At 47.7% G+C, this 23,150-nt stretch overlaps 2 protein-coding genes across 15 annotated transcripts in view; one reads left to right on the top strand and one right to left on the bottom strand.

Annotated features, from left to right (window-relative positions):
• The window catches only part of LOC147106116 (voltage-dependent calcium channel subunit alpha-2/delta-4-like), an 888,222-nt gene that overhangs the window by 541,930 nt on the left and 323,142 nt on the right, over window positions 1-23,150 (top strand). The window lies entirely within an intron of this gene.
• Window positions 1-23,150, bottom strand: part of LOC147106117 (leucine-rich repeat and transmembrane domain-containing protein 2-like) — a 37,553-nt gene that overhangs the window by 4,059 nt on the left and 10,344 nt on the right. The gene's annotated exons all lie outside the window — the stretch shown is intronic.

The raw sequence follows: 23,150 nt of genomic DNA, 5'->3' as shown, positions 1-23,150 counted from the left end.
GCACCTGGTTGAAAACTACACACTTGATCACTGGATAGGTTAAGCTCTTGATTGAGACAGTTCTCAACTACTTTGCTATTGCATAAATCAGATTGAAATAGCAGAAAAGAGCAGGTGGGGGGAGAATTTCTCCTCTGTGATCCCACCCAATTTCAGGTGGGATCACTGATGAAAATGAGAGAAAATTTGGACAGTGAGGCCTCACTACCCTGACTGGGATTTCCCTCCTCCTGCCCCCACCGGGACCACCACTGACTGCATGAAAATGGTGGCAGAGTGAATATGGCCCAGGTCCCTGGTGGATTTCTCTCACGTCTACCCCACCTACTACCACTTCTCAGGGCTGCCATGTGGAAGAAGCCGGTAGACAGCATGAAGTGATGGTAAATGATCCAAGCTCACCCATTGAAGCAGCCACCATACCCTCCAAGTCGGGCCCATCATTTACCTGTTGAAAGCTTCTGTCTCGGCAGAGGCCTTCAAGGAGAGACGTTTTTGTTGTCTCCAGGGGTTTCTGCCCCTTCAAGATCCCTCACCACTTCTGGTGCTGCAGCAGCATCTCTGTCCTTGTAGGTGGGTTCTACAGGAGCCTACTGTGCATGCAGAATGACACCTGACCAAGGAAAATAGGTAAGGATTGGGGCAGACCCAGAGGGGTGAGTGGATGTCCTCCCTCGCCAGAACTTACAAAGGATTAACAAAAACTACAAAGGATTTTAATAGAGTAAATAGAAAAAGACTATTTCCTCAGGTAGGGGAGTCAGTGATGAAGAGGTCATCAAGTTAAAATTGTCACTAAGAGAGTAAAGAGAGAGGTTGAGAGAAATTTTTCATCAGAGGGTTGTTGCATGGAATTTTTTGCTACAGGATTTGGCTGAGGCAGGGACCATTGCATCTTTTAAGGCAAAGTTGGATAAATCTTTTAAGCACAGCAAGATACAGGGCAATGGGAAGCGAGCAAGCTAGTGGGAATAGATTTGGATTACTCTAGCAGAGAGCCGGCATAGACATGATAGGCTGAATGGTTTGCTTCTAGACTGTAAACTTCCACGGTTCTAAGTGTTGTATCATTGTCAGAATCATGGCAGCAGAAACTGTAGCTTCTGTAAAGGTTTGTCAATTCCTTTATATTTTGTGGCCTAAAATTCTGATCAGGTGAGAGACAACATCACATCTATACAGTGAGTGACACACAAGTGATGATGTTTAGATGTGGTAACGTAGCAGGATTTGTGCAGCCTATACCTCATTTGAGAACAATGAGTAATGAACAAACTCCACGGGATTTTGCCAGTTACCGGTTTTGGAGGTCGGGAAACGGTCCCGCCATAGCGATACTTGTGATCATTAAGTGCTCGTTAAGGGCCTCTCTAAGCCTATTTTGAGAGGCCCTCGTGATTTTTCGAGCATTTCGACGTGCTCCACGCACCTCCTAAGCCACGCCAGGTAAACCTGGCAGGTTGACTCATGGGTGGCCTCCTCACAGCTGCAGATCCAACAAGACAATGTTTATTGCATCAAGGATTACTTGCAGATGCCAGACCTTGGCTTTAAAAGGTCTCTGAGCACTTTTAGAAGGTCTTCCAAAGTCAGAGGTGCTGCAGCTTGAATCAATCAACTGTGGGGCCTCCTTGGAAGACCCTCTCCCTGCTTGCAATGAGCGCTTCCCCAAAGGAGGCACCTGCAAGCAGCATGGGAACCATTCGTTTTGCATGGACCTCAGATGAGGATGAGGAGGAGGAGGAGGAAGCTGAGGAGGAGGAGGAGGAGGAGCAGGAGGAGGTCAGAGCGCCGGTGTATCGACCAGCGGCAGCGGCAGCACGCGAGCACATGGCTGCCTGGGATGCAAGGGATGAACTTATCTTGGCCAGATTTGCATAGGTTACCCAAGTTGGCACATGTCCTTGGCTCCATCCTAGGACATCATTGACAATGGACATGACTCTCTGGCCTCCTTTCACTCAGGCCACCAACCTGACAACGCAAGTGTGGCGGAGACCGCAATGTGGAGCTGTCTAAGGCGAAAGAACAGACGCCATAACACCAACATTTTGGCTTCAAATCTTTTTAATGCTTTCCAACAGGGATGGTATTTCATCAATACACATAAACATTCTCCCAATTTGCTCACAGATCTGGAGGCTATATCCCTTGCCAGCTGTACCCACATAGCCTTGGTTTCTTTGGCAGGCCTCTTCCTCCGAGATGAGTGGAAGAGCACCTCCATGCTACCTGTCACCCCTCAAACAACATTTGCAGCGCCTCATCCGAGAGCCTCGGGGAGGTCCTTGCCTTGGAATTGGACATCGTGGTTTCTCAGAATATGTTGCAGGTGGTGCAGCATAGGCAGAAATGCTGTGGAATAAGCCAAGGGAGCAAGAAGCCATAAAATCAGACTGGAAAAGCGATGTCAGCAGAGGCGGGTTTCAGTCCCAAAACACTAATTGACCAAGGGCATCCCACACCTCTGAAATCAAGTGGCCAATCATGGAAAAATCTCAATTTTTTAAAAACTATCAGTGGAGGCGGGTTTCAAACCCACCCAAACCGAAACCCGCCTCCATCTCGCCTCCAGTGGGAAAATCGCCCCCAAAGGTTTCAATGTTTGACAGCACATTAACAGAAACTTTACAAGAACATTAGATAAAACACCCAAGTGGCTACCCTTGTGTGTTGTTAGTTGGTATGATTGCACTAGGATGAGGGTGAGTGCGATGGGTGGCGAGTTAGATGGGGATGTAATAATATAGATAGAGAGAGAAAGGGATGGAGGTGCAAGGTAAGTTGGTGTGAGTAAGGATGTGCAGGAGTAGGGCAGGGAAGGCAGAGTGATGGGGTTGTGATGAGAGGCACAGCAGGATGAGGTTGAGTGTGGCTTTGTACTAATGTTTCATGATCTACTGAGATCATTGAAAGGTTTGCGCCACTGCACCTAGGTCCTCCTGACCGTATCCCTGCTTGTGCCCTCCTCTGCAATGTGCAACCAGGCTGTTTAGGTCTTTTCCCTGCATGTTCTGACTCCCTCCATTAGCATTTGGAGGGAGTCATGGGGGAACCTGGGTGCAGCCTTGTGCATCTGTGCAGTGATTGTCAGTGTTTGCAGCACCTCAATGCTGTAGAACACTGACAGCACAAATGTCAAGATAAATTTGGGCATGGTCCCTTTAAGGAAGTCAAGTGACGTCACCAGACCCGCTTCCTCTAATTGACCCGGAAAAAGCGCTGGGCGGGCTTAACAAGCCCTATCAAGGGAAATACATTTCACAGGGCAGGATGGAACCAGCAGCGGGGCTACGACCCTCCACTGACATCGCCCGCCACGGACCCGCCAAGGTAAGTAAAATGACGGCCATTGTTATTCCCAGTAATCATTAACAATTTTGTAGTATAACGAGTACTGTTATTCCCAGTAATCATTGATAATCTAATATAGAGAGTAGCATTATTCTTGGTAATCATTAACAGTTTTGAAATAGAGTGTCAGGATATTCCTGGTAGTCATTAATAGTTTTATAATAAGGATTAATGTTTCTGGTATTCACTAATATAGGAAGAGTAGCATTATTCACGTTAATCATTAACAGTTTTGTAATAGAAAGTTGTGCTTTTCTTGGTAATCATTAATAACAACAGCCAAGAAAAACAGTCTACATTTCGAAAGTGCTCCTCATGTACATATAGATGTCTCAAAGTGCTTTACAGTGATTTGGACAAAAAAGGCGCTGAGCAGGAGAAAGAGAAAAGAGAGGTTGTTGTGTCCGTGTGTTAATAGAGACACTGAAGGCAGGAGTTGGTTTCACAGGTGTTTACTGAACAAAGTCTGGAGGTAAACTAACTGATACAACACAATATACAGGCTTATATAGCCCGAGTGGCCATTACCGGCATTACAGTACACAGGGGGCTCTTAAAGGCACATACACTACAATTCCTCCCCTTTTAGCCAACCAGTACATAATATTTTAAGTAATCATTAATTACATGTTACAAGAACAATAATCTACACATTGCTGCAGTTAATCAATTATAAGTCAGTCTCTCTGGAGGCTTCCTGACTCGGTCCGGATAACGCCTCGGTGGTGTAGTAGTTTCTGGTGGTGTAGTAGGTTCTTTTGGCAAGGCTGATTCGGCTTGAATGCCAGTGTCGGGTTCATCTGGTTCCAGTATCACCGGATCGGAGGTAGATACTATGGGTATCTCTACTTCATCATTAGGCGTATAGAGTTGTGGTGTAGGTTGTCCCTTTTCGGATGACTCTATGATTTGGTCAGCATGGAGCCTTATTATGCTTTCTCCAATGTCCACGGTATACACCAGCGGTCCTAGTCGTGTGCAAATAGTTCCAGGCTGCCATTTCTCGGTACGGTAGTCCCGGGCCAAAACTTGTTGACCTATCTGGAAGGTTCTAGTTGGCCTTTCATTCATGCCTTGAAATTGCCGGTTCTCCACGTCCCTTCTGATGTTTGGCTTGATCAAATCCAGCCGGCATCTTAGGCTTCTATTGAAGAACATCATGGCGGGAGTTTGGTTTGTAACCATATGTGTTGCATTCCTGTATGCAAACAAGAAGTTATCCACCTTATGCTGAAGTTTTATGTCTTAATTACCCATGGCCCTCTTGAAGGTCTGGACAAACCTTTCAGCCAATCCATTGGTGGCGGGATGGTATGGGGCGGACGTGTAGTGCTTAACCCCATTGTTTTTTAAGAACTTCCTGAATTCTTCGGACACAAATTGCGGTCCATTATCAGAACAGATCTGTTCAGGCAGCCCATTCCTGGCAAATATGGTCCTTAATACTGTGATGGTTTTTTCCGTGGTGGTGGAGGGCATCTTTATTACCTCCGGCCACTTGGAGTGTGCATCAACCGCGATTAAGAACATTGAGTCCATAAATGGACCAGCAAAGTCGATGTGTACCCTTTGCCATGGAGATGAGGGCCACTCTCATGGATGTAGAGGGGCTTGTGGTGGAGCGTTTTGGACCTTCTGGCATCCAAGGCAGCTCTTGATCATTTCTTCGATGTCTCCATCGATACCTGGCCACCATACAAACGCCCTGGCTAGGTTCTTCATTTTCACTCCACCCAGATGCCCCTCGTGAAGCTCCTTTAGAACTTTATCCTGGAGTTTGGGTGGAATCACCACTCTGGATCCACACATCAAGGTTCCTCGGCACACTGACAGCTGTTCTCTTCTTTGCGAGAATGCTGGCAACAGTGGTTCGCCATGTGCTGGCCATCCCTTCACTGTTAAATCGTAGACTCATGAGAGAGTCGGGTTATTTCTCGTTTCCCTTTCAATGGCAGACTTTGTTACTGGTAGACATTCGACTATGGTAGAGTGGAACATCTCCACTGGGTCTACTGCAGGTGCCTCTTCTACCGTTGGCAACGGTAGGCGCGATAAACCGTCAGCATTCCCATGCTGTTTTGATCCTTTGTATTCTATGTTATATTGGTGTGCCCCTAGAAAAAGGGACCACCTCTGTAGCCTTTGCGCTGTCATAATGGGAACACCCTTTTTAGAGTTGAATATGGAGATGAGGGGTTGATGGTCAGTCAACAAGGTAAATTTTTGTCCATGTAGGTAATGGTTGAATTTCTTCACTCCCCATACCAGGCTGAGTGTTTCCCTGTCGATTTGGGCATAGTTACGCTCAGCTGAGTTCAATGAGCGTGACGCAAAAGCTATCGGCCGTTCCGAGCCATCAGGGAATCTATGCAATAATACCACTCCTATGCCGTAAGGGGATGCATCGCATGCCAGTCTGATTGGCAGTGATGGGTTGTAATGAGCCAAAACTTCCTTGGACGTGATTAAGTCTTTGCATTTATGGAAGGCACGTTTACAGTCTTCGCTCCATTTCCAAATTACTCCTGTTTGTAGCAGTTCATTAAGAGGGTGCAGAAGAGTTGATAAGTTTGGTAAAAATTTATGATAGTAATTTATTAATCCCAGGAACGACCTTAATTGTGAAACATTTTCAGGTGCTGGGGCTTTTATGACTGCTTCAATTTTTTCAGGTGACTTATGCAACCCTTCCTTATTAATTATGTGGCCACAATATGATATTTGATTCTGGAAAAATTCGCACTTGGGGCGATTTGCTCGTAGGCCCCGTTCTCTCAGCCTAGTGAGCACCTGCTCCAAATTGGCAAGGTGCTCGTTGTCATTTTCTCCTGTTACAAGGATGTCGTCTAGGTAGCATTAAGTCCCCGGAATCCCTTGGAGGACTTGCTCCATAGCTCTTTGCCAGATAGCTGGAGCTGATGCTACTCCGAAAACCAGTCGATTGTACTGGTACAGGCCTTTGTGTGTATTTATCATGAGATACTTTTTAGAGGCCTCTTCAACCTCCATCTGTAGATATGCCTGTGCCAAGTCAATTTTGGTGAAACGTTTCCCTCCGGATAGTGAGGCGAAAATATCTTCTATCCTCGGAAGAGGATACTGTACCGTGTGAAGGACCGGGTTTACAGTCACCTTGAAGTCTCCACAGATGCGAATTTTTCTCTGTTCTTCAGATTTATCATTATTCAACATTTTCTTCATGACCGGGACGATGGGTGTTGCCCACTCGCTCCAATCTATCTTGGATAATATGCCTGCCTTTTCCAAATTCTCCAGCTCTGCCTCGACTGCTGGACGAATTGCGTATGGCACCGGCCTTGCCTTAAAAAACTTGGGAATTGCCGCATCTTCCACTTTTATTGAGGCGGTGATGCCTTTCAAGGTTCCTAGTTTCTCTTGAAACACTTCCTTGGCGTTGGCCAAGATGTCTTTTAATCGTTCAGGTATGACGTCATCATCATTTTTTTCCTTACTGGTCACCATCAGTGCCGAATGGAGTGCCAGTCCAAACGTATCTTCCTGATCCATTCACTTCCCAACAGTGGTGGACCACCATCTTGTAGAACGTATAAATACAACTTCTGTATTTCCTTGCCGTTGTATACAACAGGCACCCTTATTTTTCCTTTGGGGTATACTTTCTGCCCCGTATATGTTTTCAAGATAATGGATGTGTCTTTTAAAGATATATGCGGAAATAGCCGCTCGTAATCCCGTCGATTTATGACGGTCAGAGCTGATCCTGTATCTAGCTCCATTTTAACTGGGGACCCTGCTATCGTGAGGGTAACCCAAATGGTCTGGTAATCTTCTTTGGCAATTACATTATGTAATTTGAGACAGCTTAGTCTCTTGTTTCCGGAGTCGCTATCGCTCTTCTGGTCTTCGGAGCTACTGTCCGTCATCATTTGTACCTTTCTGTACTTTTCTTTATTGATTTTTTTTTTCCTGTCCATGGATTTTTTTTGTCCAGATCGGCATACCCGTGCAATGTGTCCAATCTTTCCGCATTGCCTGCATGCTTTGTCCTTGAACCAGCAGTCCCTCTGGGCATGGGTGGATCTGCCGCAGCGATAACATCTCTCGAAACCCTGTGTCATTTCATGGGTGCCGAAGTCCTGTGTCTTTTGCTGTATCTCTGCAGCTCCTCTTGCGGCTGCTTCGTATGATACAGCCATACTGAAAGCCTTGTCCAGTGTCAAATCTTTCTCAGAAAGCAGCTTCTTCTGTGTTCCTTCACTTAGGAGGCCGCAGACGAATTTGTCTCGAAAATAATCTGCCAGTCCTGCCCCGAATTGGCAGTGCTTTGATAGCTTTCTTAATTCGGTGAGGTAATCAGCGTTACTTTCATTCTTGTGTTGATTCCTCTTGAAGAATTTGAATCATTCCGCTATCAGCAGCGGTGTTGGGTTTAAGTGCTCCTGTAGGGTATCAACAATTTCCTTAAAATTCTTGTCCTTTGGTTTGGCTGGAGTGATTAAGTTTCGTAACAGCCCGTATGTCTTTGCGCCCATTAGATTTAGAAGTACTGACGCCTTTTTATCATTTTCTATTCCATTTGCGGTGCAATATACCTCCACTCTTTCCACATATGTGGTTCAATCCTCTATATCATTATCAAAAGCATCAATATTGCCAGCCTTAGGCATCCTGGAAAAAAAATGGCGCTTCCTGCGCTTTTCTTTCTTTCCTGCAGAAAAGATATGGCGCTTCCCGCGCTTTCCCGCCGCTGCTGCTGCTGACAACGCTGTTTTCCGCGTTTTTTTTATTTACAGGTGGAGACTCGTTCCCGCCGGACTCTCTCTGCTAGATCCGAACGCCGACCTGCTTTGCAGCGCCGGCCGTCTCCCGAGTGCTCCCCCCCCGTCTGTTCCTGCTTGCCTCCACCTTCGCTGCTTGGCCTCGCTGCAGAGCCAGCCGATGGAGCCCCAGCCACCATCCAGGAAGGATTATTGCAGTACCTGCCACCAGCTCGGCTAGCTGGTGAAACCACAGCTTTTTTTTTCTTGCTTTTCTTCGACTTTGGACGTCTTAGGAATCGATGTCCTTGAGGTGCTGCCGAATTGCAGGTAAGTCCGTTTCCAATTCGTCGCCACTGTTGTGTCCGTGTGTTAATAAAGACACTGAAGGCAGGAGTTGGTTTCACAGGTGTTTACTGAACAAAGTCTGGAGGTGAACTAACTGATACAACACAATATACAGGCTTATATAGCCCGAGTGGCCATTACCGGCATTACAGTACACAGGGGGCTCTTAAAGGCACATACACTACAGAGGTGAAACAATATAGTTGAAGAAAAGGGTTTTAGGAAGTTTTTGAAAGCAAGTAGGAGGTGATAAGACAGGGGTGTTGAGGATGAACATTGCAGAGGATGAACCATAGTGGCTGAAGGAACAGTTGCTGAGAATGGATCACAGGGAGCAGGGTACAAGGGTAAAACTGATGTAAGTTTTATTAATATATAGAGTAGTGTTATTCCTGGTAATTGTCAAGAGTTGTATAATAGAGGAGTGATATTCCTTCAAATTACAACATGTCAAGACCAGTACTGTACCTGAGGAGAAGATGACATGTAATACAAGGGAACAGACATGAACTGGAGAGGGGGCAGAAGTTAAATAGCTTTTGGCTCTCTTAGAGGGGGAGATCTTTCACATTCACTCCTGTAACAGCATCAAGAGAGTAGGGGAATGTAAAGCTAGAGGCCTCTACAGATCTCCCAGATAGTAACAATCAAAAAGAAAACAAAGAAACCCAGAAAATCCACAGAAAAACAAACAACAAAAAAGCCGTGTGTCACTTTAAGAACTCCTTTCATTTGCCTTGAACACTCAGTTCAAATTGATGGCACTAACACTGGAAGGCCCTTCCACCCAAAGCTAGGGAATCTTTCCGTCCGTTGCTGGCCCTCATTTGCATGCAGCATATATCTGTAGTGAAGCTCTCACTGAATCTGTATTAAGGCGCATCACGTGGGAAGGGTAAGGAAGAGGAAATTAAGTGGGCACTGGGTGAGATCGTGGGATATCTAATTTTCCAAACATTCTAAGCCCAAATCATGCCAACGGGAATAAGCTCGCTAGTCCAAAAATTGTCCTGGAATAGTAGCACTTTTCCTGATAGTCAATAATAGTATTAATAACAAGGAGAATAGTGTTATTCATAAACAGTTTTATAATATAGAGAGTTATGCTATTGCTGAAATGCATTAACAATAATGGTGTTATTTCTGCTAATCATTAACAATTTTGTACTAGAGAATAATGTTATTTCTGATAAGTATTAGCAGTTTTATAACAGAGTAGTGTTATTCCTTTTAACTAACAGTTTTGTAATAAAGATGAGCATTATTCTGGTAATTATTAAGAAATTATCCCTTTGACATTCATGATGTACTTATTTCTAAGAAGCTGGCAACTGCTCTCAGGGAGCAACAAATTCACTTTATTAGAGGGACAGTAAAGGCCGATGTGGACTTCCAATGCAGAGACTCCCAGGTGCTCTCCACACCATTTTCCATTCATTTAAATAGTGGAGAGAAAATTGTGGGGAGCGCAGCCAGCATTTCCAAATATGTGCTTCTGGCATATGAGGCTGTGTGCTACGTGCATATGTTCATTAAATTGTCCCTTATAATTCCAATATATCACTGTTGCATATTCAAATGTACAAGTCTCAGATCAAAAGCATATGGGGGGAAAATTGGGTTGCTTTGTGCCTCCCATTAGTGCTCTAAGAGGGCGCTAATGGGGCGCAAAGCAACTAGCGCCCGGGCGCGGTGCCACCCATGCCTCCCGTGAAATTCAGCGGGAGGTTAGCGGCGGCGGTGATGACATCATCGCCGTGCGCAATGCCCAGCTCGCGCCCCGGCCGCGATCTTCGGGAGCGCCCCCTGACTTACCGCTGGACGCTATGTCCGACGGGGTCAAGGGGGCCTACCTGTGGTTGGGGAGGCGCTATTTAAAGGCGAGGTGCGGGGCGGCCATTTTTTTTGCTGGCCACCCGCCATCACTTGCCTGCATTCACGTTCCCGGCCTCCTGAATCGCCCCCCCCCCGCCCCTGCAGAGTGCCGGCTGCGCTCCAAGAGCCCAGCACTTCTCTTGAGTGCCGGGCTCTTTTGCCGGCGCTCCCGATCCCCGGGGGCCCAGCTGGGCCCTGGGTCGCGCTGTGCAAGGCCCCTCCCCTTTAAGAAGGGGAGGAAGGCCTGCAATACGGTGGCAAGTAGCGCCGCGATAGTGACTCGCAGCGCCCCAAAAGGGATGCGGGCTGCTTCCAGTAGTGCCCCGCTTCCCTCTTGGGGTACAACCACTCAATTTCCGGCGCGGGGGTGCTAATTTTTCCGGGCACTAAAAGTAGCACCCTGGCAAAGCTAGCTGGGGCTACTCAATTTTTAGTCCATGTTGTTTAACTGCATCCTCAGAGTTCAGATGACCAACAACTGCTTGAATTCTCTTCATCTGTGATGTCATCTGAACCCCACAATATATTATTTTTCTGCATGATTTGGGCTTACGAGATTTGGAAAATTAGTTATCCCACAATCTCACCCATCATTCGCAAACCTTTTAACCTAGTCTCATTCACCACCTCCTTCCTAGCACATGATTAAAGTCACATGGCAAAACTCAGCTGTTTTAATGATGGAGACCAATAATTGGCATTGGTAATAGAAAATATGAACTCACAATCAGAAAAGAAAGACTCAAAAATGATATAACAGGAATAATTGTAAACAGAATGTATTATGATTATAGTGTGGCAAAGCCACCAAGAGACTCTTGCAGTAATGTATATAATTGCCTTTAACAGGGGCTTGTTACCTTTAAGTGTTTGCTCTGTATAAACAGCGCGGGTTCGGTAAAATGGTGATCCAGCGCGATGACGTCATCACGCAGGTCACGTGACGTTCCCAACGGCGGGAAACATGATGACATCATGACGTCAGAGGGGAGAGGTGTTCCCCCTCAGTCCTCGTGGAACCAGTTGGTGTACAGGCTTGTATAGCGTTTCTCCTGCGTTTTTGTTTGTAACTTTTACTAGTGCATTAAATCACGTTTGGTTAACTGCTAGTTTCAGTCTCAGTACTTTCGTTAGGAGTTCAAGCACTCCTACATTGGTGACCCCGAATCCTCGCGGACGTTCTTCGCGGTGGAAACGGAACGCAGGGCCATGATGGAAGCCAACGCAGTGGCTTTGAAGCTCCCCCAATTTTGGGAACAACAGACGGCCTCCTGGTTCATACAAGCGGTGGCGCAATTCGAGCTCCGTAACGTCGTGCAGGATCAGACCCGTTATCTTTACGTGGTCTCCGCACTCGACAGCTCGACGGCGTCGAGGATCATCAGCCTACTGGAGAACCCCCCGGCCACCGACAAGTATGTCGCCATTAAGGCACGGCTAATGCAGGTATTCGGCCTTACGGAGGCAGAGCGCGTACGCCGCCTACTCACGCTGCCCGGGTTAGGAGACTCCAAACCTTCGGAGTTGATGAGCCAGATGCTCACACTCCTGGGGTCTGAATCGCAATGTTTCCTGTTCCGCGAACTGTTCCTCAGTCAACTGCCCGAACAGGTGCAGGCGGCCCTCGCCAGATCAGACGCCGGGGATTGCATAACGCTCGCCGAAGAGGCGGATAAAATATACGCGGTCCGCCAACCATACTGCGCCGTCGCGAGACGCCCTGCCCCAAAGGGCCCTGCCTCGACGCCTCCAACAACCAGTTTCTGTTATTACCACGCTCGGTTTGGCGTGAAGGCCAGGAGCTGCCGTCCGCCTTGCAGTTTCGTGCCCAAAACACCGAACAAGCAACTGCGCGTCAAGTACACCGACTCCGGGGCGCGCCCCGCGGCCACGATGGCGATCGGTGATTCCAGGAAACTACTTTATTTAACCGACTCCATCTCAGGCCGTCGTTTTTTGTGCGACACAGGGGCGCAGTGCAGCATCCTTCCCGCATCAGTCCTCGACCTTCGGTCTGGTAGGCGTGGTTCTCCCCTCCAAGCTGCCAACGGGGGTGCGATTCGTACTTGCGGGACACGGCGGGTCCAGGTCTGCTTCAGTGGCCAATGCTTTATATGGGACTTCGTCACTGCCAAAATTTCACAGGCACTCCTAGGCGCCGACTTTTTATGGTTGATTTAAAAAATCGTCGGCTCGTTCACGCCGCCGCATCCGGCTGTATTTCCTGTGTGCGTGGCGCGGTCGCACCGCACTCGGTCTCCTGCGCCCGGCCACCCCCCGACGTTTTCTCCCACCTCCTCGGGGACTTTCCAAAGCTGACTAAGCCCATCTTCTCGGCTTCGACCGCCAAACATAGGGTGGAGCACCATATAACGATGACGGGCTCTCCCATCTATGTCAGGGCACGGCAGCTAGAGCCTAGCAAGCTCGCGGCTGCTAAGGCGGAGTTCACCGTCATGGAAAAGTTGGGGATTATTTGCCGGTCGAATAGTCCCTGGTCCTCGCCTCTCCACATCGTCCCTAAGCCCGGGGGTGGATGGCGGCCCTGCGGCGACTACCGCCGCCTCAATGATGTCACGATCCCCGACCGGTACCCCATACCGCACATACAGGATTTCTCCACACATTTGGTGGGGAATTCGATCTTCTCCAAGGTCGACCTCGTCCGTGGGTACCATTAGGTACCGGTGCATCCCCAGGACGTCCAAAAGACAGCGGTCATCACCCCTTTTGGCCTGTTTGAATTCCTCCGCATGCCTTTCGGACTTAAAAACGCAGCGCAGGCATTCCAACGCCTAATGGATTCAGTGCTGCGGGATCTCAAATTTTTGTTCGTCTATCTGGATGACATACTGATCGCCAGCGCCACAAAGGAGGACCATCTCAAGCATTGCGCATTCTCTTTCGTCGCCTTCAGCAGCATGGCCTCATTGTCAACCCGGCCAAATGCCAGTTCGGCCTGCAGCAAATCGATTTCTGAGGCCACCGCATCACTTCAGAGGGGGCAATGCCGCTTCGGGCTAAGGTGGAGGTGATCGCCGCATTCCCGCAGCTGCAGTCTGTGAAGGCACTCCAGGAGTTCCTGGGCATGGTAAATTTTTACCATCATTTTGTTCCCAGGGCTGCACAGCTCATGCGGCCGCTCTACGAAGCCCTCAGAAGGAAGCCAGGAAAGGACCCCGTAGTTTGGACGCCGGAAATGGACCGCGCTTTCGGGGACACGAAGACCGCCCTCGCGAATGCGACAATGTTGGCATACCCCCTGCCAGGAGCCACCATCGCTCTCACGACTGACGCATCGGACTACGCCATAGGGGCCGTCCAAGAGCAATGGGTCGACGGCACGTGGCAACCACTGGCGTTTTTTAGCCGCCAGCTGCGACGGCACGAACGCCAGTACAGTACCTTTGACAGGGAGCTGTTGGCGTTGTTTTTGGCCATTCGCCATTTTCATTTTCTGCTCGAAGGGCGCCACTTCACTGCGTTTGTCAACCACAAACCGCTGACATTCGCGATGGCCAAGACTGCCAAACCGTGGTCGGCTCGACAGCAGTGACAGCTTACATTTATTTCTGAATTTACCACCGACATCCGGCACGTGGCTGGCAAGGACAACGTGGTAGTGGATTGCCTTTCCCGCGCCACTGTCCAAGCCGTGCAGTTGGGGATTGATTATGCGAGAATGGCGGCCGACCAAGCTGTCGACCCGGACACTCAAGCCTTTCGTTCTGACTCCGCCAGCCTTCAACCGAAGGATGTGCCGTTCCATTCGGCGGGAACCACTTTCCTCTGTGATGTCTCCTTGGGAGACCCCCGTCCGATTGTTCCGTCCACCTGGCGTCGGAAAGTTTTCGATGCCATACACGGACTTTCGCATCCTGGTGTGAGGGCATCGCAGAAGTTGCTAGCATCCAAATTCGTCTGGAGAGGGATGCGCAAGGACATCCGCGACTGGACGAACACATGTGTGGTTTGTCAACGAGCCAAAGTACAATGCCACGTCAGGGCCCCCTTGGCCACCTTTGAGGTACCGGCACGTCGGTTCGACCACGTCCACGTCGACCTTGTGGGGCCACTCCCGCCATCGCGGGGTTTCACACACTTTCTGACGATGGTAGATCGCACCACGAGATGGCCAGAGGTGGTTTCCCTGACGTCTACCACCTCTGCGGATGTCACTCGAGCCTTTATCTCGTCATGGGTAGCACGCTTTGGGGTTCCGATGGATATTTCGTCCGACCGCGGTCCGCAATTCTCATCTGAGCTTTGGAATGTGGTGGCCTCAGCCTTAGGCACCAAACTCCATCGCACCACGGCCTACCACCCGCAGGCGAATGGGCTGTGTGAGCGTTTTCATCGTTCATTGAAGGCGTCGCTCAGGGCCAGCCTCCTGGACGCGGCATGGGTCGATAAACTGCCTTGGGTTATGCTGGGGTTGCGCACGGTGCCAAAGGAGGACCTGCAGCTTCGGCCGCGGAAATGGTTTACGGCCAGCCGCTCCGGGTATCAGGCGAATTCCTGCCGTCCCCTACACAGCCATGGTCCGCAGCCACTCAGCGGGAAGCCCACCGGGAAGCGGCCCAGTGCTTCCGGCCAGTTCCGACGTCGCAACACGGTTTTCCTGCCTCCCACATTCCAGTGGAGTTGATGAAGGCCAAATTCGTGTTCGTTCGTCAAGACGCCCATCGCAGCCCGCTCCAGCCTCCATTTACGGGTCCTTTTCGGGTTTTACAGACAGGGGCTAAGACTTTTTTGGTCGACCTCGGGGGCAGGCCAGACCACATCTCCGTCGATCGCCTCAAGCCCGCGCACTTGGACCTTGAACAGCCAGTCGAGCCCACTCAGCCACCACGTAGGGGTCGACCGCCGGCTGCGGCCGCACCTGACCAGGCCGCTATCCCCTCCAGCTCACCAGCTGCTCAGCGTTTTCCTCTCCAGGAATTTAGGAGTCATTCAAACAGGCTTGTCCAATCTCCTCTGCGATTGACTTTCCTTATTAAAGACAATTCTGGGGGGGCGTATGTGGCAAAGCCACCAAGAGACTCTTGCAGTAATGTATATAATTGCCTTTAACAGGGGCTTGTTACCTTTAAGTGTTTGCTCTGTATAAACAGCGCGGGTTCGGTAAAATGGCGATCCAGCGCGATGACGTCATCACGCAGGTCACGTGATGTTCCCAACGGCGGGAAACGTCATGACGTCATGACGTCAGAGGGGAGAGGTGTTCCCCCTCAGTCCTCGTGGAACCAGTTGGTGTACAGACCTGTATAGAGTTTCTCCTGCATTTTTGTTTGTAACTTTTACTAGTGCATTAAACCACGTTTGGTTAACTGCTAGTTTCAGTCTCAGTACTTTCATTAGGAGTTCAAGCACTCCTACAATAGTAACAAAAAATTCTCAGGAGTGTTTTACAAGGTCCTGACAAGCTCTCCAGGCTCAGTTAATTTTTATAAGCTGTTGGTGTTTTGTTCTTGTGATTTGTGATGTTATCCAAATCTCTCAAATGTATCACAGATGGCTGTTCTTACCATGGAACCCAACTCTTCACAGTTTTTGTAAATGATAATTTAAAGCACTAAAACAAGAAGGCTTAGGATCCTGGTACCTGCAGGCTGTGTTTTGTCAGTTTATTAATGTCACATATTGCAGAGAGTGGGTGGATGAATCTTCGACTAATCTAACAACCAAATGATATTTGTCGCTATGTTTTGTCAAGAAGTTAGGTCTGCTCTTTAGAGCTGTTTGTTGTCGATATGTAGAATATCAAAAAATCCTGAATAACAAAAAAACCTATTGCAATGGAATTGCTGTTTCCATTCAGTGTACCTACACCAGTCTTGCTCATGACTTTTAATTCTTAGGCTTGAGATTCTGTCAGGCAGTGGGTTAAATTTGCATCTGGTGTCTTTGCACTCTCCCCAGCTTCTTCTGGCTGAAGCAAGACTTAGGAACATAGGTACAGGAGTAGGAACTTGAAGGAGAAGGAACAGCAGCAGCCTCAGCACCAGTACCTGGGCCTCTCAGAAGGCAACAGATGAGGGGGGCTGCTGGCTGGAGGCCATACCCAGCACACAGAGTCTACAGGCCAAGACTCACCTTCTTGGACCAAATGAAGAGCCATGCAGGAGGGCTTCTCCAGGCAGGCTGTCACAGACCTCTACATCCTCCTTCAACAGGACCTGCTGCCTGCTGGATCGTGGGTCATGCAATGCCAGAGGCCCTCAAAGTCACCACAGCCCTGAATTTTTACACCACTGGCTCCTTTCAGGCTCCAACAGGTGACATAAACCACATCTCCCAGGTTTCATTTCAAAGCTGGATTAAATAGGTAACCGGCTCCTTATTTGCTAGGGCTAAGCAGCACATCACCTTTTCCATGGAGCTCGACAGTCAACAGGACAGAGCTCATGGCTTTGCAACAGTTGCTGCCATCCCTTGCATGCAGGGCGTGATTGATTGTACGCACAGGGCACTGGAACATTAACAGAAATGGATACCACTCTTATCAACGTACAGTTGTGGCCGAACACAGGAACAATATCATGCAGGGCTGTTGAAGGTACCCCGAGAGCTGCCATGATGCTTTCATACTCAGACAGTCTACCATGCCCCCGCTGTTTGACCCTCTGAGGAACACAACAGGATATCTGCTGGGGGTCAAGAGATACTCCATGCGGGCCTGGCTGATGACACCCCTGCACAATCCCACTGTACCCGAGCAGCACAGATACAATCAAAGGCAAGGCACAACCAGGATCCTTATGGAGCATACAATAGGAATGTTCAAGCAGAGGTTTAGATGCAGGGCTCCCTGCAGTATGCCCCAAATAGAGGGTCATTGATATGGAAACCGTATGAATGCTTTGAATGTTCTTCAATGCAAAATGAAGGGAGTGGGGAAGAATGTAACAAGGACTGGTATAGTCATTATCTGCTGCATATTGCACAAAATTGCATTGCGGAGATACCTACATTTAGAGGAGGAAGAGCAGCAGCAGCAGTCCTTATCAGATGAGAAAGACCCAGGGAAAGGACAGGAACCAGCAGAGGGAAAAGAGCCGCATCAGTGCCTTGGAGCCAGAGGATTCAGGGATCAGCTCATAGCTCCATGAATCTGCTGAGCTTCTCACAACACTGCCCTGAGAACTTGCACAGAGAACCCTTTGCACACCAGTCCTTGTTACATTCTTCCCCAATCCCTTCATCCTGCATTGAAGAACATTCCAAGCATTCATACGACTTCTATATCAATGACATTCTGACCATGCAGAGTCAGAAGCTGCTATGAAACTACACTGCAGACCAATGTTCCAAATGTGAACAAAGTGGTTAATTTAATGCCAAACATAATAAATGCCTTCCATTCATTTATCACCCAGGTGATCCACTTTAAAGAAGGTTTCTTAAATCTGCTATTTCTACAAGGTGCTCCTCTAGTGGCCTGAAAAGAGCTGGTGGGAGGCTGCTATTCCTCACGTTGGGACCCTTGAGATGCACATGGCTGGTGACTTCTGGGTGCTTGATCCTAAGAGTGCCTGGCCACAGGCTACTGCAACTCAACAGCTGTCAGAGAAGTCTGGCCCAGCCAGGGGGATGAGGGGGAATGTGCAGAGGTGCTGACATTCTGAAAGAGGCAGCATGTACTGCTCTCATCATGCCACTGCCACCCCTTTGGGGCTGGAGGTCATCATGTCCAATAATCTGCAGAGGGAAAATTGCAGAAGATGGCCGAGTCTGTCAAAGCCCCGATCCATTCGATCCACTAATCTCTCCATTGTGGAGCCCAGAGTCTGCATGGCAGCTGTTTCAGCTTCCACCATAGCTGCAAAGCGTGCAAGCATGGGCTCCTACTGTGAGCACCTGGCTACTACATCCCTGGAGGTGGCCACACTATCCACAGTAGACTGCAGAGGGGTGATGCCATGCAAGATGACACCATAGAGGCTGGATGCGGACTCTTCCATACTCTCTGCCATAGTGGTGAAAATCCATGACAAGCCTTCCAATACCTCGTACAGGTGTTTGTGTGAGGCCAGCAGTTTTGATCTCATAGCTGGGCATTAACTGGCTGTGTGGTCACCACACTTACAGAATTGGTGGGATTTGGAAATAAAATAGGAAATAGGGTTGGAGTGGTGATGAGTTTTAATTAATTCAAAAAATTGCACTGTATTTCCCTTATTTAGGATTTTACAACAGTGCACTGCTGTGATGTGGGATGTGGACTGCAGGCCTGTTTATGGATGCCTTCGAAAGCTGTTTTAGTTTGTCCAGGAACTGGACCCTCTAATGTTGTATTGGAATCTATACCATGACTTTTATTTTATTTTTTAACTCTTCCAAGATAAATTGCTTTTGACTTGAAAGACAGAATTGCAGTAACTTTTAAATGCTGTAAACTGCACCAAATGAAGTCTCAAAAATCAAAATTTACTGGGGGTAGGGAATGCCCCTAAAAGATAAGTCTTGCACCTTCAATTCTTGTATCCCTCTTCAATAATTTTTAAGTCCATCACTTCTTAAAACGGTACAGATTGCTGTAACCTGGGGGACCCCACTGCATGCTTCCCTCCAGTCAGAAAAACGACAATTCACCACTACTCTCTGCCTCCTATCCCTTAGCCATTTTTGTACCCCAGTTACCACTGTCCTTTTAATACCACATGCTGTTATGCGGTACTTTATCAAATACCTTTTGAAAGTCCATATATACAACATCTACTGCACTAGCTTCATCAACCCTCTCTGTTACTTTATCAAAGAACTCAATCAGGTTAGTCAGACATGATTTGCCTTTAACAAGGCTATCCCTTGTTAACCCATGCTTCTCCAAGTGAGAATTAATTTGTACTTGACAATAGTTAGCTTTTGTTAGTTCCTAGGTTTGCTCATATTTATAATGTCCTTATTATATACACAGATTCTATTGCTCTGACAAATACAGACTCGTGGGCTTCATCGTATGAGTTTAGTTTACCACAGTTTATTTTGTTGTGTGTAATTTGAGTGCTATTTGCACAGGAGATCTTTGCAATGATATTAAATGTAGTTAGGATGCCGCAACTCCTGGTGACCCACTAACCCATATGTTTGCTCTGGTTCTAGAAATACTTCAAACAACAAATCAGAAACTCCTATGGGCACAGAATAATAATGGGAAAAAAATGCTGATTGTGTTATATCTTTATCTCCTTCTGTGTGACCAGACCCTCTCTACCACCCCAATCTGACAGATAACCTAGGACCTCTTTTACAGTTGCTTTTGCACTGGCTGCGTGAAGGTGAAAATGTTTTGACCAAGGTTCACCTCTCCTCTCCCATGAGTGAGTGCCTCAAGATGTAGAGAAAATGTTTCTACTTGTGGGGGAGTCCAAAACTAGGGCCCATAAATATGATAGTCACTAATAAATCCAATACAGAATTCAGGAGAAACTTCTTTACCCAGAGAGTGGTTAGAATGTGGAACTTGCTACCACATGGAATAGTTGAGGCGAACAGCATAGATGCCTTTAAAGGGAAGCTAGATAAGTACATGAGGGAAAAAGGAATAGAATATGTAGATAGGGTTAGATGAAGAGGGGTGGGAGGAGGCTCATGTGGAGCATAAACACCGGCATAGACCAGTTGGGCAGAATGGCCGGTTTCTGTGCTGTAAATTCTATGTAATTTCTGTTTCCTGCCTCCTTTCGATACTGTGGGTGAAACTGACTCGTGGAGGGAAACAGACATGGCAATTGTCAGTGTTTTCAAGGCTTAGTCAAACATGTCAGAGTTAGCTGATAAAAATCAGCAAGAATTGGGCCCCTCTCCCCTCAATACCACTCCTTCTCCTGCAATCTGTCTTGAAGGAAGTTGGTAAAAGGGCAGCACTCTGGTGCCAAACAGTGGATGGAAGAACAGAAAAAACAAGTGAATGTGAAGTGTAATGATGCCCTATTTTGACAATACTAGCTTGTCACTTTAATCCCAAAAGCGCTTAAATGTCAGTGCAGGAAGCAGTAGCAGCAGTTTTTTATAGGGGCAGGCTGGCCCTGATCTGCACCCAGTTTTCACTTGTTTTCATTTAATTATTGAAAATGCGTGGTTTAGCCCTCCTTTGGTCTTCATGTCCTGATGTTTCAGTATGTCAAATCTATGTGTCTCTGTTGCACAATGATGAGAAGACTGGCTAAAGAAAAGGTGGATGACTACTGAGTACATCTGCCTTTTTCAATGTTTACCTTTAGACAATTTTGCAAAATGTGAATCTTCCCAGAGGATTCTTTTGTCGTTCTGGAAGACTAGAGGGAGAGGGGTTTTGGAATGTTGCAGATTCCTGCAGAATAATGGCTTTGTAATTCCTGCGGGGAGAACATTCTGCCTTTTAATTTGCACTCATCATGTCGTTGAATGAAATGAAAGTCATGCAGAATGGGAAAAATAGCTGATACCTGCTCAGCTATCAGAACTGGAGTAGAGAATTCGTTCCTCAGGGGAACTGACATCTTTTTATTTAAAAAAAATTCCACGTCTGTTTTCGCTTTCAATGGTGCATCTGTAATCAGATTGGTCGAAAATGTGACCGAGTTCTGTGACATTACAGTACAAAGCATCCTATTATGCTTCTGTTTGTTTTTGTGACAACTGGAGATAAATTGTCCTCATTTTAGATCCTTCTCTCCCCACCCCCAGCTTTGTCCAAGTGTGTCCATGGTGTACAGTGCAAGTAGGATTGGTATTAAAAATAGTAAACATTTGCTTTGTCGCAGTGTAGATTATAGCAGTGTTCTTGAATAGGAATACTAATTTTGTTGGAGTAAAGTCTTGAAACATTGGAGAAAAATTACTTTATTTTCATATTTTGAAAGTGCACCACTAAGGGCAGCTCAACTCTTGCAACAACATAGAAACATAGAAGATAGGAGCAGGAGTAGGCCATTCGGCCCCTCGAGCCTGCTCTGCCATTCAATGCGATCATGGCTGATCATCCAATTTCAGTACCCGGTCCCTGCTTTCTCCCCATACCCCTGGATCCCTTTAGCCTTAAGAAATATATCCAACTCCTTCTTGAATATATTTAATGAATTGGCTTCTACTGCCTTCTGTGGTAGAGAATTCCACAGGTTCACCACCCTCTGGGTGAAGAAATTCCTCCTCATTTCTGTCCTAAATGGCCTACCCCTTATCCTTAGACTGTGACCCCTGGTTCTGGACTCCCCGACCATCGGGAACATCCTTCCTGCATCTAGACTGTCCAGTCCTGTCAGAATTTTATAAGTTTCAATGAGATCCCCTCTCATTCTTCTAAACTCCAGTGAGTACAAGCCCAATCGTCCCAATCTCTCCTCCAAGTCCATCCATGACAATAATTAAAACAGAATCAATCCCTGTCCAAATGTGTGTTTTTTTCTCTCTCTCTGTTTTTCTCTCTCTCTTCCCCCATCTCTCTCCCTCTCCCTGCTTCGTTCTCTTGATCTTTTCCTCTCTCAATATCTCTGTCCCCATCCCTCTCCTTCTTATCTAATTCTCTCTTGTATTTAAGAGAGACTAGAGATACTGGGATTATTTCTGCTGAAGCAGACAAGGCTAAGAGGTCTTCAAAATCATGAAGGGTTCTGATGGGGTGAATAGGAAAAGATTATTTCCTGTGTTTGGGAATTCAGTGATGAAGGGTCCATGGTCTAGAAATGCAGTGCACTTGCGCCTCTCGTTAGCGTCCCCCGGGGACGCAAACGACTTTTTGCCTGGAAGCGGCAGCAGTAACCAGTAGCACCCTGCTCCGCAGCGCAGGCGATGTTGACGTCATCACTGTGCACAGCGCCCCGTTTTCACCCCGCCTGCAAAATAGACCCGCACCCCCTGAATCTGCACCAGGCGATGACAGCAACTGATTTAGGGGGCAGGGACGGAGCGGCAGGAGGCTCGTGGGGCAATAAGTAAAGGGGAGGTGGCGGGTGGGGAAAGAAAAAAATTCAGCTGACTTCCTTGTTGCTCTTTGAACGCAGGGTCCATGCCGCAATCTGGCAGCCCGGCACTCCTCTTGTGTGCCAGGCTGCTGGCATGGCACCCCGCTCCCCGGTGGTCCAGGTAGGGCACCGCAGAGTTGTGGGCTTGGGCCCTCACCTTTAATGAGGGGAAGTGCCTTTCCATGCAGCAGCACTACGTGGCCCAGTGCGTAGCGCTGCAGAATGCAGCACCCCGATATTTGGGGTTGTGCTCTAAGAAGGAAGTGGAGCACTTGAATTAGTACTCCACCTCCTTCTTGGGACGCTAAAACTGAATTTACCATTTGTTGCCGCTATTTTTCGCCGGGCACTAAATTTAGCGCCCAGGCGATGTTAACGACCCAAAATGGTCGCTAGTGAATTTTTCCCCCATTAAGTTAAAATTGTCACTAAGGGAGTGATGAAAAAGGTTAGAATCTTCACAGAGGGTTTCTGAAGCATGGAAAGTTTTGTCATGGAAAGTTGAGGCAGAGAACATTGCCTATTTTAAAGGAAAACGGATAAATATTTGTATTAGAGGAAAATACAGGGCTATGGGGAAAGAGTAGAGCAGTGGTATTAGTCTTGGATTGCTGTAAACTTTACGGTTCTATGGCCTAGAAATTTGATGGCACTGTGCGCTCTTTTTGGGTCTAAGCCTTCAATATAGCGGGCAGGAAGCGCACACTCATTACGAGCCAGAAGTGCACCACCCACCATATTAGTATAGGCAAAAAAATTGGCATCCAGGGCCCATGCAAATAAGGGGTCTAACAGCTGTTTGTTGGCCCTTTGCAAGACTGGGTTGCCCTGAATGTAACTGTCCCTCACCTCCTGAACTGTTACCCTCTTCTTTGCTCCTTCCTCTCTT

Source organism: Somniosus microcephalus, chromosome 16, assembly GCF_052327205.1.
Source record: "Somniosus microcephalus isolate GS21.2 chromosome 16, FLI_Smic_1.0, whole genome shotgun sequence".
NCBI classification, from domain to species: Eukaryota; Metazoa; Chordata; class Chondrichthyes; order Squaliformes; family Somniosidae; genus Somniosus; species Somniosus microcephalus.
This window is presented reverse-complemented; position numbering and strand designations above follow the sequence as displayed.